The following is a 17,174-nucleotide window of genomic DNA, read 5'->3' on the forward strand; positions in this document are numbered from 1 at the left end:
AATTGAGTGGCATAAGGTACTGGAAGAAAATAATTTTTACTCTAGAATACTATAACCAATGGAAATAGCTTTAAAAGGGAGATCAAATAAAAACATTTTCAATCAAACAAAAACTGAGAAAAATTTTTGCCAACATACTGACACTAAACATGCTGAAGAGGACGCTTGGTTGCCCACAGAGGCATGGCGGTGCTACAAGGAACAGAGGGCATATAAAGACAGCAGGTGTAGCATCTGCAATTATAAAAATAAAAAAGAAAACCAAAATTAAAAAATGAAACAGGTTTATAATTGTTCTTGAAAAAAATTAAGTCTATCCAGCTCAGCCCACCCCTCCACCAAATGCATGTATGTCAGCGTGTATAAAATTTTATTTTTTAAAAGATCAATATACTGTCCCTCAAGTTTATTTCCACTTTCTTCTGTGATAAGAAAGAAAGACGACTATAGCTCATCAATAGTCAGGTAAACGTTTTGCATTGGTTGGTCTTACACATATATGTCAAATAATTGGCAAACACTTTCAAAGTACTGCTGTGAATTTTAAGAAAATAAACTGAAAGTATTTGCTGCATGAATTAAAATTAAAGGGTTAAACTCTTTTTAAAATGAATGAGTAGTTATGATTAATAAATCAGTAGTATATCGTAAGTATTTTATTTCAGACAAGACATTTAAAATATTCATATAGATCTTTATAGTGAATTCATATAATATTTATCCTTATGATTATGGTCAGCATTTATTTTAGTGTAAAACACAAAAATGGTCAGAAATCCCAGCACCATCATGTAATGACTTTCCCCTCATAATGGAGCAGAGCATACAACTGACCATTTTTCTTAAACACAATAGTTTAATCGTGCCCCTTGTATACCAAGAAAGAATGTAACAATGTGAAATTTCCTTTCTTAAAATCCTTTGCTTAAGCCCTTCTTGATATGAAATTTTCTTAAATATATTAGAAAGAAACTTTTATCTCTAACCTAAAGAAAAGAAACTAACAAGAGTATTTTATCAGAAGTCATGATTCATTAGAGGTTGCAATGAAATTTCACCATGAACACAGAACCTTACCACAATTTTATAAATCTTCAGAGAAATAAATGTTCATCATACTTGCCATCTGCATACGGGAGTACCCTGATCTGGTAGAGGCAGCAGAGAATGTTGGTTCCTATATGGCCACTTCTCTGTCATCAGCCTCCAGTCTATGAGGGAGCAGCCTTAAACACAGGACCAATTAGACAATTGAAGATGCCCATCTGTAGATATGAGGACGGAGTGCAAGCAGTAGATATTATTGAATGCTGCACTGGAAGTGAACCAAAGGGTGTATGAAACCCTTTGAGCAGTCACTGTCTTTGTTATACCTGTACATCCATTTTATTATGATTCAAATCAAAACAAATTCTGGCAGACTCTGAAACACTCCTAAAAGCTATTGAATACCGATGCATTCTATGAGCAGAGGTTATCTTTAATCACATTAAATAATTGACACATTATATATTTTTATAGATGAGAAGATCTTGACTCATAAGATAGTAGTTCAGTTTTCAAATAACTCTTTAAATAAACTGAAACGAATCAAGGTTATATGGTTCAAATATACCTAAGTTATTCAACAGTGGATCATTTCAAATACTCAATTTGTTGAAAAAAAAGTGGTAATTTTAATATTTAATTGCTCCCAATATTTCAATTATATCAATGTAATAACCAGTAAGAAAATATTTAAGAAGATTAGAAAGTTAGGTTTTAAATTCTGGTTCTAGTGATTCACTGTTAAGTACAACTGACAAAAGCAGTTTTTGTTCTTCAGGTTAGATTTTTTGATATCTCATATGTTGGGAAAAATTCTTTATCATAAGCACTATTATAATGAAATGTTTTTTCATTAAGGCTTCTTTTATTCATGAAAGGGCAAAATTACTTGCTGGTTCACTCTGTTCCACGAATGTGCTGGAGTGCTAAATGAAAATATATGGTTCAGTTCTCTAAGTAGTTTGCACGTTACAAATCAGAATGTTAAGCTGTGAGGTTAAAATGAACCAGATAAGCAAAGAAGTCTTTTCCTTCTGCCAACATTTTCTTTTTATACAGCACATACAGAGAGACATATCTTTTTTTTTAGATACAAAGCTATTTAATATCCTACAGAGCAATAATAACCCGAATATTTGAGTGTTCTTTAAAAATATTTTTTTCTCTTTAATTGCAGAGGCTATTAGAGGCTTCGAGACAGGCACTCTGATTATTTCACATGATAACTCTCAGACACAAAAAATTTCTGGTAGAGTGGATAGTCCTAGGGATGTACTCCCCCAAACATGATTCTAGAAACATGAATGTAGCTCAGTGTACCTCCCTTTTTGTTCCCAATATTTAAGACCATGAGGTAGCTGGCCTATTTCGAGGCCTTCAATACATGCTCAGCTGTAGACAGAAGAGCTTCCTAGAAACACTAACAGTGGATACTGAGAACTCTTAGATGATTCTAGGATAGTTTCATCCATCTAAGAATATCTTGAGCCAAAGTTTTTCATGTACCAAGGCAAAGGGATAGGGGGGTGAGGATCCAAGTCAAGATATCCCTAGCTCTAAAACTGGCTTCTTCTCTTAGGTTTGCTTCATTGGTTCAAAGGGCCATTGGGCAACATGTGGCTGCATCACCATAAATCCATCAAGACTTTGGAAAACACTTTATCTGCTAAAATACATCACCTTTGAATGGTAATTCAGTAATATCTATATATAAAAGGAAAGCACCATCTTTAACAGTGTCAATAATACTATTTAAATTTAACATAAATTTCTGGTTGGAAACTCTAAGCCCTACCCTTACAGAAAACAATTGGAAGCAAGGAAGATGCATTTGGATTTCTTCCAACATGACCTGATGTTATTTTTTTTTTTAATTCTAAATATAGACTATATTTATTTTAGCATGACTTGTTATTTTCCTAATAAGTTTTCTATTTCCATGAGAAGAGATCAGGTGACAATAAAACAGCAAAACATCTACAAGATAACAGGGGACACTAGAACATATTAAGAGGCTTATGAGAATCCTTTTTGGAAATCTTAAACCAAAAGGTAGTATGTGCCTCTCTGTATGCTCAGCATCTAGTAGAGTGATTGCCATGCATTAAATAAGTCCTTCATGAAGCATTCTATATGTGTGTATATGTATCATATATGTATATAGTATTTTAAAAAATCATTTGGTAAGATTTGAGCATTTGCTTAAAAAAAGACTTTTGAATTAGATGAACTTCCAAGCCATTCATTACTTATCTAACCTTTCTACAGGGACACTGATACATTGGCAAAAAACTTCTTTTGTCTTTTATAGGCTACTTTACCCTCTTTGCTAACAATTTTTATCTCCCTGTCTCTGATAATTACTCTGTAAGCATCATCTTAAGAACTCATCCCCAATCTCCCACTCTGTATCATTCTGTACTACTTATATAGCATTATATATAGCTATATGTACAGGCTTACATATATATACATATACAGTCCATACAGATGGAGATATATATAATTTATGCTTAATTAATGAATTTAAGTGCAGGTTTTAAGAGCTGGTATATGTTTAAATGCAAATATATATATATATATATATATATATATATTTCCACAGTTAAACGAATCCCAACATTGCTTGTCAAACTACAACTATCACAGAAGAGAACTCATTTAAAGTGTAGCCTTCAATGTGATCTTCAGCTCATACAGCCTAAAGATTTGATGTAAAGAGATCTTTACATAAAACGATACCCATGCTTCACAAACAGTAAGGACGATTATATAGAAAGCATGATGGATTCTCCATCCTTCACTCAGTGTACACTATGCACCACGCCTGTCCTTTCATCCTTCTATCATATTTGGGGGGATTCATATTGGTACGTGACCAGTTCCTTGAAGGTACAGCATATTAAAATACAGAGGCTGAGCATAGCAGCTGACAACAATCGCCCATGCATTCATTGATTCCATTCACCCATTCAAAAAGCATATGTTGAACACTAATTATCTTAATTCTGTGAAAATGAAAATTACGATCCCATGAGCTATGAACTATGATCCTGGTATGCACAGGGTACTAGCTTACACAATTGTGTTGTTTCTCCACTATCATTTAGAGGTAAAATATATTAAAAGTGTAGCAGAGTACCTGAACACTGTTCATACACTTTCATTTGTAAGAATTTTACTCTTAATTAAGTAGAATAAAAAGACTAAAAATACACCAACCACCCTCCAAAAAATAATAGCTCATGCCACCCACAGTTGGACATCATATACTGTCAAGGTTTTGACATGAATTTTTAGCTTAATTTACCAAATCTAATCACACCAAAGAAGTCTCTGACTTTTAGTTCAGTAGGTGTTCCTGAGAAATACTTGTTTTGTCCTCTTTCAACTCTAATAACACTTCTCATGGTGTAATAGAACTTAAACTCCCTCCTAAGAATTTCAGCACAGCACCACTTAAACTAAAGCACATTAATAATATAATTGGTTATATAAATCCTGTGAAAATGAGCATTATAGTTGACTGAAAGTTATTACTGAAAGTTATGTCCATTGAATAATGGACATAAAAGTTGACTGAAATTTATGTCCATTGAATAATGGCGGGTTACGTTTTATAACATAGGAAGTAATATAGTACTCACTATATCACATAAGTGCAAAATTATCATTCTAATGGCTTCATTAGTTAAATAAATATGCTCACAATTATATGCTCGCAATGGAATTATAAAACTGAAATAAATTAAGTATGCTTAATTGCAAAAGCGTAATATTTTTGACAGTCAAAGTCACTTAAAGACTCACACATTGGGCTTCCCTGGTGGCACAGTGGTTGAGAGTCCGCCTGCTGATGCAGGGGACACGGGTTCGTGCCCTGGTCCGGGAAGATCCCACATGCCGCGGAGCGGCTGGGCCCGTGAGCCATGGCCGCCGAGCCTGCGCATCCGGAGCTTGTGCTCCGCAACGGGAGAGGCCACAACAGCGAGAGGCCCGGGTAGCGCAAAAAAAAACCTCACACATTTTTTGACCATTCTCTGGGTTTCTTAAAGGAGTTTACTGTCTAGTTCAGGAGATATACCTCTACCCATCTGCAAGGCAGAATATAACAAGGGTTTTGCTTGTGTTTATACGTGCGACAGCTGGAGACATAAAGGGAACTTTCAAGGAGACAGTGATACTGAGCTAGGTTTTGGTGCCCGGAGAACATTTTGACAGGAAGCAATAAGGGAAAAGTTATTCTGTACAGAGGGAGCTTTGCCAACAAATGCAAAGATGAAGATCTAATTTGTGCGTCACTCATCTATTTATTCAATTATTCATTTACTAATATTCAAACAATATCTACTGAATGGATACCACTTCAGTGCTAATTTTTGTAATGGTATGACATATATTCAAAAAAGTTATTTCCTCAATTTTTGACATAAATAGATTTTTGGATTTAAGCACATTGGTTTTAAATTCAGGTGTAGGTTTAAAGAAAAAAAAAAAAACCCATGGGAAGTTTGTTAAAATGTGCCACCAGCTGACAGATATCTTCTGGGATGCATGAAAGAGCACTCCCCTCATTAAATACCAAGGGACATGCAAAATAATTAGGAACTTAAAATGATAACAAAACAAACACTTGTCTAGAAATTTCATATAACACTAATAAGATGCAATATAAACCTGTCTTAACATGACTGTGTTTTGTACAAAGACATTTTATCAACAGCCTGCAGATGTTCTAAAGTTTTGAATGACAATTTTTTATTTAGAAATTATAATCTCATGACTATTTAAAAATTTATTACCTTGAATGCTATCCATGAAAATAAGCCTTTTTTTCTTTCCACATATGTTACATTTAGATTTGAGAGTAAGAAAGGAAATCATTTTAAGAAACTAGCTTGAGCTGAGTAGCTCATCTCCTGCTCTGCTTCAAAACCCATGGAGCTTTAGTTAAGAGTATTGTTTCAAATTCTAGCCTCATAATGGGGTCTAGCCTCATAATTATGTCCCAGTGTTATAACATTTGAAAAATTCAAGCAATAAATGGCTGCAAGAATACAATGACTGTATGGATCTTGTTAAAAGATTACTAATTTTATTTTGGAGACCATAAGAATCAAGGAAAAAGAGTATTGGCTTTAGAATCAAGTAGACATGGGTTCAAATCCTGACTCTACCATAAAGCAGCTTTGTGACTTTTTTTTTTTTTTTTTTTTTTAGTAATTTAGTCTTTCCAGATTTGTTAAAAGGTAGTAATAATACCTTAGTGTTAGGATAGATGTGAAGATAAATGTGAGAAAAAATTTTTTTTCTAAGTTTCTAGCATAGCTCTTGGCATACCTTAAGTACCCATAAATAATGGCCCCCTCTCTTTTTCCTCCTTTCCTTTTTTCATAATAGTTCCTGTTTTCCTGTCTTAAGTAAAATTTACTCTTGATAATATTTGTTCAAGGAATGACTTATGGTAACTTTTTCAACATATTTCAAAAACAGCAAACTACAGGCAGAGTGTAACGAATGCATGTCTGATTCATTACATTTCACTTGCCATTTCTCAAAAAGAATGCAGTGTGCTAGATAAAGCCATCAAAGCATGTTTTTAAATTAACATTTTACTTAACATTTTCTAATTTTATGAATAAAACTGTGCCCATGTGTCATCTGTTGCTTCTCAAGAAGCCGTTACTCAGTGACACTGCAAAACATTTTTATAAGGATTGACAAAACGTATACTAATATTAATGGGATATCAGTTAAAAGAAAATATCAAGTACTGAAACTATTGTCTTTCTTTTATAACCTGTTTAAGTGAAACTGAACTTTCAGAGGGATGACTGAGATTTTTAAAAAATTTAAGTATATCTACATTTACTGAATAGTTCATGGAACAATGTAGTTTTAAATTGATACATTTCCAATGCATGTGTCTTTAATTTTCAGTTTCACAAATGAAGAGCTTCTTCTCCTAAATGTATTTTTTCATCGTACCGTATTTTGGTAGTACTAATGTTTTCAGAGATCAGGTCTTTATTTGTACTGATTAAAAAGATATAGCTATGATATTACATCCCTGATCAAAATATTCTCAAATCTCTTAAAATATTAAGGTCTCAAAGCATCTTGGAGGATTAGAACTAGAAAACATAAGGAGAGGAAAGATAGTTCTAAAGCAGTTTTTCATCACAACTAGACAGAAGCAAATGTCCAATTTAAGTTGGGTTGAATTAACAAGTTTTAGTGTTTATTTGGTATGAGTATGTGTTGTGCGGCATGATGAAGCATAAATGAGGTGAAAAGATAAGGTTTTTGTTTTGAGCTGTCTCTTCATCTTTTTTTTTTTTTTTTTTTTTTTTTTTTGCGGTACGCGGGCTTCTTAATGTCGCGGCCTCTCCCGTTGCGGAGCACAGGCTCCGGATGCGCAGGCTCAGCGGCCATGGCTCACGGGGCCCAGCCGCTCCGCGGCATGTGGGATCTTCCCAGACTGGGGCACGAACCCGTGTCCCCTGCATCGGCAGGCGGACTCTCAACCACTGCGCCACCAGGGAAGCCCCATCATTTTTAATAAGAACCAAAATGCTTATGGTAGGTTTTCCATAGATATTAAAGAGGTGAGTAACACGAGTTTCAGTTTGGCCCAGACAATACAACGTGGGAGGAAAAGATGCACATTAGAATCTGATCTCATAAAATGTTCAGCAATTATGATTTTGAAAAAAAGAAAAGTTAATAGTTTATTATATTTCCCTTCATTTAGCTTGTTTTTAAAAATAAACCAAGCACATTTTCATAAGAAAATATTCAGTCCACAGTTTTACTTTCCTAGCTAGTGTTTAGCATTTCTTCTATATCTTTATTTACAAAATCCTTTATCTCTTGGAGCACTGATATTCACAATATTAACTACTGAACAAAAGTGTGCATGTCTTTATTTTTGTTCGTATATGAATTAATCAGAAAAGTCAGATTGTCAGTTTTCAGTTGCTAAATATAATGTTGATAATCTGAATTGCCATAAATTATCCTGACAATTAAACACGCAGGCATAAAACTATGACAATATTTTCTACAATATATTTGTGAAAGTATTTTCAATTCAGTGGGGTTAATCAGTGCATCCCTAGAGGTTATTATTATACCTCAATAGAAATTTATCACATTTATAATAGGGTTTAAGTTTAAAAGTTTAAAATGTATGTACTGAACATGATATTCAAATTCCCCTAATCAGAAAGAATAAAAGCAATGTCTGGTATTTCCTACTTATATAAAGTATGCGTTAATAAAGTTTATCTTATGTGGAAAGTTATTTGCTCTCTTACCATTTTAATAAAGTGGCCATAAAATTCATATAGAACTTTAATTTTCTCAAGGTTTTCTCTTTGCATTTTGAACTTGGCTTTATAGGAATAACTGCCACAGAAAAACAAATAATGTAAAAATTACAAAATGTTAAAGCTTATAAGTAATGGAAAATTTATTCCACCTCTTATATCTGTGAGAATGACCATTAAGCAAGTAAATTGAAACTTACTTTTCAAAAACCAAGATTTTCAGAGTTAATATTTGACAGGATTTACTAAAGATACATGTTTCTTTTACCTGTTGAGCTGAGATAAATTATGCTTTGATGAATGCCCATGTTCCTTTAAGCTCTTAACTAAGTGGAAGAACTTTTCTAAATTTGCAATTACAAATCTTCTTGCTATGCCTTAAACTGTCTGCCTACCTAACTATATATTCATTCACTCAATGAATATTAAGTACATCTTATGTATCAATTTAATTAACCTGTTAGTACTTCTCTTTGTGTGTAACCTTCTTGGCACTTCACTCCACAACGGCAAGCTTAGCAGGGTAGCTGAGCTCTGATCAGCTCTACTGAAAGGGTCTCCAGCTCTGTGGTCTCATTCATGAACAATGAAAGTGCTTGCTTGCTTTCTACCTGTACTAACGGTCCATTAATTCAAGACATTTGCATAAAATACTTTGGTAAAGCCAATTTAACTTCTACTGACATACTGATTTGCATTAACTGCATTAATTTATAAATATAGTTTTTAAAGTGCTTCTTTAGCAATATCTTACTAAATTTTGATTCTAATATTCGAACTGCCAGTTATCCCTTTATCTTATTGATTCTTTGCCTTCCATACTTAAAAGAGACGTGTTTCTTGGTCTACTGTCCGGGTGAACAGAAGTAGGTATTACAAATCTAAGTATAAATAGCCAACCATAACACAGTGATGACGATTTCAATGTTTTAACATATCCACCCACTCTTACTCTCCCTAATTCAGAATTAAAAAAAAAAAAAACACAACAAACTCTAGCTACCCTTTTCTCTTAAAGAATTTGTAATATGTTTTGTGCAGCAATTACTGTAATAGGAAATCCAGAAAGTATATGAGAACGGAATTTTTTTTTCAGTGTTACAAGTATGTTTTAAATTTCCTTTTAATAAAACAAGTAAACCTTGCTTCTGTCTCCCCCTGCTCCTTTGGCTTGGTGCTTACTCAGAGTAAGCAACCTGCTGCATTTGTCCCCTGTGGATATTAACCACGAAGGGCCACCCTAAGAAACCATGTGAACAGGATTACACCATAGTGGATACAGCATGGTGAATACAGACAAGACACGGAGCTCCCTTGTCTCAATCTCTCCCAACCGTCCATCCCCTTCCAGTAGTCTCTAGTTACCTCATCACAAAAGGCAGCTGAGTTCTCAGCTAGAACAACAAGTTGTGCAGCAAATCTCAGTGATTCAGCCAAGTAGCAAACAGGGTCATTGGCTTAGTTGGAATTTCAGTTGCCAAGCAAACTATGAATCCCTAGCCTGGGTCCAGCGACACGGATAAGTGTTTCTGTTTTTTGATAGAGAATGAAAATGACGCAGAGTATAATTGATCGACAGGATATTGATCACTATCCTTTCTTCATTACCCCAGTTTAGGTACCAGAATATAAGGGCTCACTTATATACACCCAGGGGCCACCAAGATCTCCATTTTCCCTAAATGCATAAAAGGCTAAAAACAGCCTTCTTTCCCAGCTCCATATCGTGGCTGCTGCTGCTTTGAGTACCATATAAGTCACACTGGGGGTTCACTCTTTGCCCTCTCCCCTGCTTTAAAGCCGGCTGCGGTGAAAGGCTGAGAACTCCAGCTCAGCCTGGGTCCATCACAGAAAGCTTCACGGACCCAGTCCCAAGCCTTAAAGAGAAACCGTGCAGCCGGAGCCTCTTGAACTCGTAACCCCCCAGGGATGTCCGCCTCCCAAGAGACAGCCGGCTTCCCAGGCAGCTTGAGAAACTTAACCGAGATCCCAGAAAGCAGGCGAGGTATAGCTCGGGTCAAATGGAGCTCTGAGGCGACACCCTCTTTACCTGCAAAGTTGTAATCTTCTGGCTGAAGAGGGATCGAGTCAAGGTCGGCGGCGCGGGTGCTTTGCCGGGTGAGAGCACGCCCGGCAAATTCCAACGGGATTTCCTTAGTCTCCGCCGAGTTTTGGAGCATTCCAAGGAAAACGCACGAAGCTGGAGCCCACGCAGCTGGCACCGAACTGGGCGGAGTGAGGATGCTCTGAGAGTGATGCCATGGGAGGCGGGGGAGGGGAGGCCCTGGAGGGGGAGGTGAGCTCCGGGGGAGGAGAACCTCGCCCACCCTCGCCCTTACGGACCCCTCCGGATAAAGTTAGCGTTCCCACGGCTGTCAGCCGATGAACCCAGAGGAAGGCACCCCTCCCTCCATCTCCGGCGGCTGCCTGACTCGGGGTCCGCACAGACCGGGCTCGGAGGGGACCACTCGTGAAGATGCGCGTCCCACGCACCGCTCTGCCTGGCGGTGGATGGGACCCGCGCGAGGGCAGGACCCCGGCTCGGCTGTCCAGGAATACCCTCCGCCTCCCGGGGCCAAATGTTTGGGGTGAACCAAGTGTTTGGGGGCAGGCGAGCTCACCACAAACCAGCGGTCATCCAGCCCTGTCGGTGGCCAGAACCCACCCAGTGATCCTGGAGGCGAGCCAGACACACCTCCAGGCTCCGGGCGAGCTCTGCAGGCTGCCCGACTCCAGTTCGCGTCAGGACCCGGCTTCTGAGCACCCTGCTCCCACCCTAGTAAACAAGCACCCGGGCGGCAGCTCGCCTGACTTGAAAAAGTAACCGCCACCCTCACCCCGTAACTCTCAAAGCTTCTCTCACTCTGGCTCTTCTGGGGTCCCGGCACCCGCTCTCCCGTCCTCAAGGTGTCAGACTTCCCCTGCAAGAGCAGGCGTCTGCGGCTTCCTACTAGTGTCAACAATGGAGACAGTCGCAATGAATAAATAACGAGGCAGCGTTCCACCCACCCTCATCCAGCTCTGTCTTTGCAACAGGCATAGGAAATCAGTAAGTTTCCAAATATCAACTAAAACCCCAAACGCGCACCAGCCTAGAAGCGCGAAGCTCGGTGGCTTCAGGTGGGATGTATTGAGAGACAGAGAGAGAGAGAGAGAGACAGAGAGAGAGAGAGGGAGGGAGGGAGGGAGAGAGAGAGAGAGAGATGGATGCTCCCATCAGCGTACTGAGATTTCAGGATAAAAGTTATCTTTTGGCAACCACTTTAATGGTCACACCTGAGAATAAGATCCAAGTGTTTAGAGGAAAAACATATATATCGGCAAAGTTGGCAATAACTTACTTGCTTGCCACTGCGACGCGGTGATTCCCAGCTTGTCACTCACGGAGGCTTTGTTGGTCACGACCCAGGGACTGGAGAGTCCATTTGTAAAATAGAGAGTGGCGTCCACGCGGAATCTTAGCTAGCGATTAGCGAATACCCGACTTGACACCCTCGGGTTCTACTTGATTCGTTTTATCTTCCAAAAGCCCTGGGGTGAGCTGCTGGTCGCCCGTTGCGTCCCAGCAGATGCCTGCTCCAGCTTCGCGCTTGTGCAACAGATGAGTGGCAACCCTTTCTCCCTGTCCCAGCCACACACGTCGTTACACCTTCTGGGAATCAGTGCTCTGGCGACTGCTGGGAGGACCAGTTTCTTCCCAAGAAATGTTCCCCCAAGGGAGTCAAGAATAGGCGGCAAGCAAGACCCCTACGCAGACTCCAAAGTGCAACATTAGAGAATTTCCTTCTTGGCTGTCTTTTATATTTTCCTTCTAAGTTCACAAGAGCTGAGGGGGTTTTTGCTTGTTTGTTTTCTTTTTCTTTTTGAGTATTTACATGAGTAAAGAGGATATTGCTAGAGATCACCCCCTGGGGTGATGTGCATGCTGCTTTTTATAAAAAATAACTTTTCTTATTTCTAAACTTTTCTTTCTCTCTAGCTTCCGGCTCTTCTCATGGGTTTCTCTCAAGCCCAGGCTTGACCCCTGTTGTAAATTTCTAGGTCATCTACAAATACTGAGGTACACAGAAGCAAACGTGGTTCCTATAATATCTCTCCAGAAAATAATTAAAGGCACAAACAACAAAGGGATTCCTTTCTTTCCTCAAATCTCTCTCTTTTCACTTCTTTACCACAAAAGTACTTTAACATTTTTAAACAGTTTGTAAAATGTTTTATGTTAAACAATGGCAATTATGAAATATGCAGGAACACATGTATCTGTAGACATGGTAATGAACTTTATAATAAATACAAATCTACTTTCTGCCTAACAAGGGAGGGGGAGGACAGCATATATGAAAATCTATTTTATGCAATGGAGCAGTAAATATTTTTGTATTTTTTCATGAAACAACTTATATTCCCATTAATTATCAGTAATTAAAATGTTTTAATGCCTAAGAAACAAAAGTGAAGCTGACGTTTATTAAGGTAATGTTTTGTCTCAGCCTGATAAACAAAAGCCTACATATTTAAGTGTGTGTCTTTTAAAATAAACCCGTAACAGAATTCCACATACTAAGATGAGTGTATGCCTTTGTAATACATTTAAAAATACATGCAAAAGAAAGTGGACCACTGACGACACATACCCATTAAAGGCTGAGAACTTTACTTTGCAACCTTAGCTTCTGTAATGCCTGCTCCTGCCTCTCTCAGGATATGTTCTTTATAACAAATGCCATCTCTGTCATGATGTTGGTGAGATGCATTTTGTCAACTTCTCTAATTTGGCAGTTTTTCTATAAAAAGTGTGCCTGTGAATGTACCATAAATACAAAACAGAAAGGAACAGGGAGGGCAGCCATCTGAGTAGGCTGTGTTTCCATGGGAAGAGGAATGTTCTATTGATCCCTGAGCCTCATTTGCAACACTTTCATGTGCTTATTGATGGCTGACCTCATGCCACCTACTAAAATGATTAACGACTACAAGAAAGTTATTTGAAATCTATTTAAATAACACTAAACTGGTATATTACAGTCATTAACAATAGAAGGACAATTCGCTTTTGTTTAAATTTTAAAATACAAACATGACATCATTCCACAAACTGGCATTCCACTTAAAATGCAATTCACTGAACTCACAGAAATTTACAATAAAAGGTTATATGGTTACTTGAAATTTCTTTTGAGTACCTTAGTCAGAAAAACAAGAACGTGCTCATTTTGAAATTAGCAAGAGATAAGTGAGTGACCTCAGAAATGATAGCAGTGAAACTATTCTCTACAATGCCTATTTATTCATAGCTAAAGTGTATCATGGAACTGGAATTACAATTGTTTCAGGAACTTTCAACTTCTTTCTAAAAATTATTCTTCCACTTTGGAGTTGATTAGTAACATGCGAAGAACTTTCTTCCAAAGCTGCTGTATCTCGGACTTAAAGGCAATCACAAAGAGAGGTTATTGGAAGAGGTATTTGGAAAATTTATTTTTTTACATGTGTCACTAACAGGATTTTATGTGATATACATATATATGTGATTTTATATATATATAATACTCTCTATATAATGATGCCATCATCATCATCATTACATGATAATCGCCTTTACTTGCTTACCTTAGGCAAATCTGGGGAATAAGTTAGCATTGTCTTTGAAGCCCAAGTGACCTTTCTGCCCATGTGACCAGGAGTCTCAATGATTTGGCACTAGGCTCACCCAAGGCCCTTCACTGAAGGGTCTGATCAGTTTGCCTAGTAGACTGTAACCCCTGCTCCAGGTTTTTGCATCCTCCAGTTGTAACTAGGTTTTGATCCAACCGGCATAGACCATGCTATCATCATAACTGTTTACCCGCCTTTTAAAAAAAGTTGTTTTCTATGTTTCCTTCAAAAACATTCATTTTAATGGATTACTATACATTTGCATGAAATACTTAAGTAGTTCTCAAGTCTGGAAAGTATGGTTTGTTTTTATAGTATTATTCCTTATTCTGAGACTTTGATGAAAGCCTTTGTACACATACTTCTCTCTACACATCCGCTTACGTCCTCAGAGTAGGTTTTTAGAAATAGAGCCACGGTATCAAAATGCAGGAATATCTTAAAGCTCATGATAGATGTTATACATGATTTGTCGAGCCCTCATCGACACGGGGTTTAGGTAGTCTTTTTTTTTTCCTCTTTTCTTTCTGTATTTTTGCTAACTTCCTGGTTTTTAAAAATGACACCTCAATGTAATGAGTTGTATTATTAGACAATGTGAATTTCTATATATTATGCTTTTCTATTTGTTTCTTTTCTTGTGAGTTAATATATCTTTTTAATACTTGTAGGGAGGATTTTTCCCCATTTGATTTGTAACAGTTTACCACATGTATAGTAGATATTTCTCGGTTTTACTTATTGCTAACATCTTGGATAACGTTATATTTTTAAAACGGTTTAATTCTTATATACTTTGTTTTTAACATCTTTATTGCAGTATAATTGCTTTACAATGGTGTGTTAGTTTCTGCTTTATAACAAAGTGAATCAGTTATACATATACATATGTTCCCATATCTCTTCCCTCTTGCGTCTCCCTCCCTCCCACCCTAACTATCCCACCCCTCTAGGTGGTCACAAAGCACCGAGCTGATCTCCCTGTGCTATGTGGCTGCTTCCCACTAGCTATCTATTTTACATTTGGCAGTGTATATATGTCCATGACACTCTCTAACTTTGTCACAGCTTAGCCTTCCCCCTCCCCATATCCTCAAGTCCATTCTCTAGTAGGTCTGTGTCTTTATTCCTGTCTTACCCCTAGGTTCTTCATGACATTTTTTTTTCTTAAATTCCATATATATGTGTTAGCATACGGTATTTGTCTTTCTCTTTCTGACTTACTTCACTCTGTGACAGACTCTAGGTCCATCCACCTCACTGCAAATAACTCAATTTCGTTTCTTTTTATGGCTGAGTAATATTCCATTGTATATACGTGCCACATCTTCTTTATCCATTCATCCGATGATGGACACTTAGGTTGTTTCCACCTCCTGGCTATTGTAAACAGAGCTGCAATGAACATTTTGGTACATGACTCTTTTTGAATTATGGTTTTCTCAGGATATATGCCCAGTAGTGGGATTGCTGGGTCATATGGTAGTACTATTTGTAGTTTTTTAAGGAACTTCCATACTGTTCTCCATAGTGGCTGTACCAATTCACATTCCCACCAGCAGTGCAGGAGGGTTCCCTTTTCTCCACACCCTCTCCAGCATTTATTGTTTCTAGATTTTTTGATGATGGCCATTCTGACAGGTGTGAGATGATATCTCATTGCAGTTTTGATTTGCATTTCTCTAATGATTAATGATGTTGAGCATTCTTTCATGTGTTTGTTGGCAGTCTGCATATCTTCTTTGGAGAAATGTCTATTTAGGTCTTCTGCCCATTTTTGGATTGGGTTGTTTGTTTTTTTGATATTGAGCTACATGAGCTGCTTGTAAATTTTGGAGATTAATCCTTTGTCAGTTGCTTCATTGGCAAATATTTTCTCCCATTCTGAGGGTTGTCTTTTCATCTTGTTAATGGTTTCCTTTGCTGTACAAAAGCTTTGAAGTTTCATTAGGTCCCATTTGTTTATTTTTGTTTTTATTTCCATTTCTCTAGGAGGTGGGTCAAAAAGAATCTTGCTGTGATTTATGTCATAGAGTGTTCTGCCTATGTTTTCCTCTAAGAGTTTGATAATGTCTGGTCTTACATTTAGGTCTTTAATCCATTTTGAGTTTATTTTTGTGTATGGTGTTAGGGAGTGTTCTAATCTCATACTTTTACACGTACCTGTCCAGTTTTCCCAGCACCACTTATTGAAGAGGCTGTCCTTTCTCCACTGTATATTCCTGCCTCCTTTATCAAAGATAAGGTGACCATATGTGCGTGGGTTTATCTCTGGGCTTTCTATCCTGTTCCATTGATCTATATTTCTGTTTTTGTGCCAGTCCCACACTGTCTTGATTACTGTAGCTTTGTAGTATAGTCTGAAGTCAGGGAGCCTGATTCCTCCAGCTCTGTTTTTCATTCTCAAGATTGCTTTGGCTATTCGGGGTCTTTTGTGTTTCCTAATTCTTATATAATTTTAACTGTCACATTTTTTCCTGAATAATTTCTTTTAGTACTTTAATATTCCTAAAGCCTTTTCTCTTCCCATGTTCACTGATTTTTTGAACATTTTTAGAAATAATTTTATTGTTTATGGAGCTGCTTAGTCGTTAATTTTATGGACTCTAGACTCATGCTGCCTATGTTTGAAATCCTAGTCCCAACATTCATTCAACAAATATTTATGGAGTCTGTATTAAGGGTGAAGCACTGTGCTAGGTGCTTAGCATACATCTGTGAATGAAACAGATAAGATCATGCCCATGCAGAACTTATACTTTAGGGAAGACAAACAAAAAATAATAAGTATATTAAATAAATTATATGTGATATTAGAGATGGATTAAAAGAGTGAAATATGGGGATTACAAGTGCTGGTGGGGGCAGATGGTGATGGTGGGTCACAATTTTAGACATGTTGTCAGGATAACCTTCATTATTATGGAGACCTTTGAGCAAAGACTTGAAGGTTGGAGAGCTGGCTATGGGGATTCACTGGGGAGCAGTCTTCAGGTAGAGGAGTAGCCTGATCTGATCTACATTGTAAGGGATTATTCTGGCTGCTTCAGTGAGAATAGACTGTAGAAAAACAAGGGTGGGAGCAAGGAGACCACTTAGGAGACGAAATAAACTAGGAAATAGGGTGTGGACCATCTTAGA

General features: G+C 37.5%; 1 protein-coding gene across 1 annotated transcript in view; it reads right to left on the reverse strand.

Annotated features, from left to right (window-relative positions):
• The window catches only part of TRPC4 (transient receptor potential cation channel subfamily C member 4), a 160,772-nt gene extending 148,967 nt beyond the window's left edge, over positions 1-11,805 (reverse strand). Inside the window, exon 1 of the mRNA XM_059996055.1 lies at positions 11,720-11,805. The gene's annotated coding sequence lies outside the window, so the exon portion shown is untranslated. The remainder of the gene's footprint in view (positions 1-11,719) is intronic.
• Positions 11,806-17,174: the final 5,369 nt, after the last annotated feature.

Source organism: Delphinus delphis, chromosome 18, assembly GCF_949987515.2.
Source record: "Delphinus delphis chromosome 18, mDelDel1.2, whole genome shotgun sequence".
NCBI lineage: Eukaryota > Metazoa > Chordata > Mammalia > Artiodactyla > Delphinidae > Delphinus > Delphinus delphis.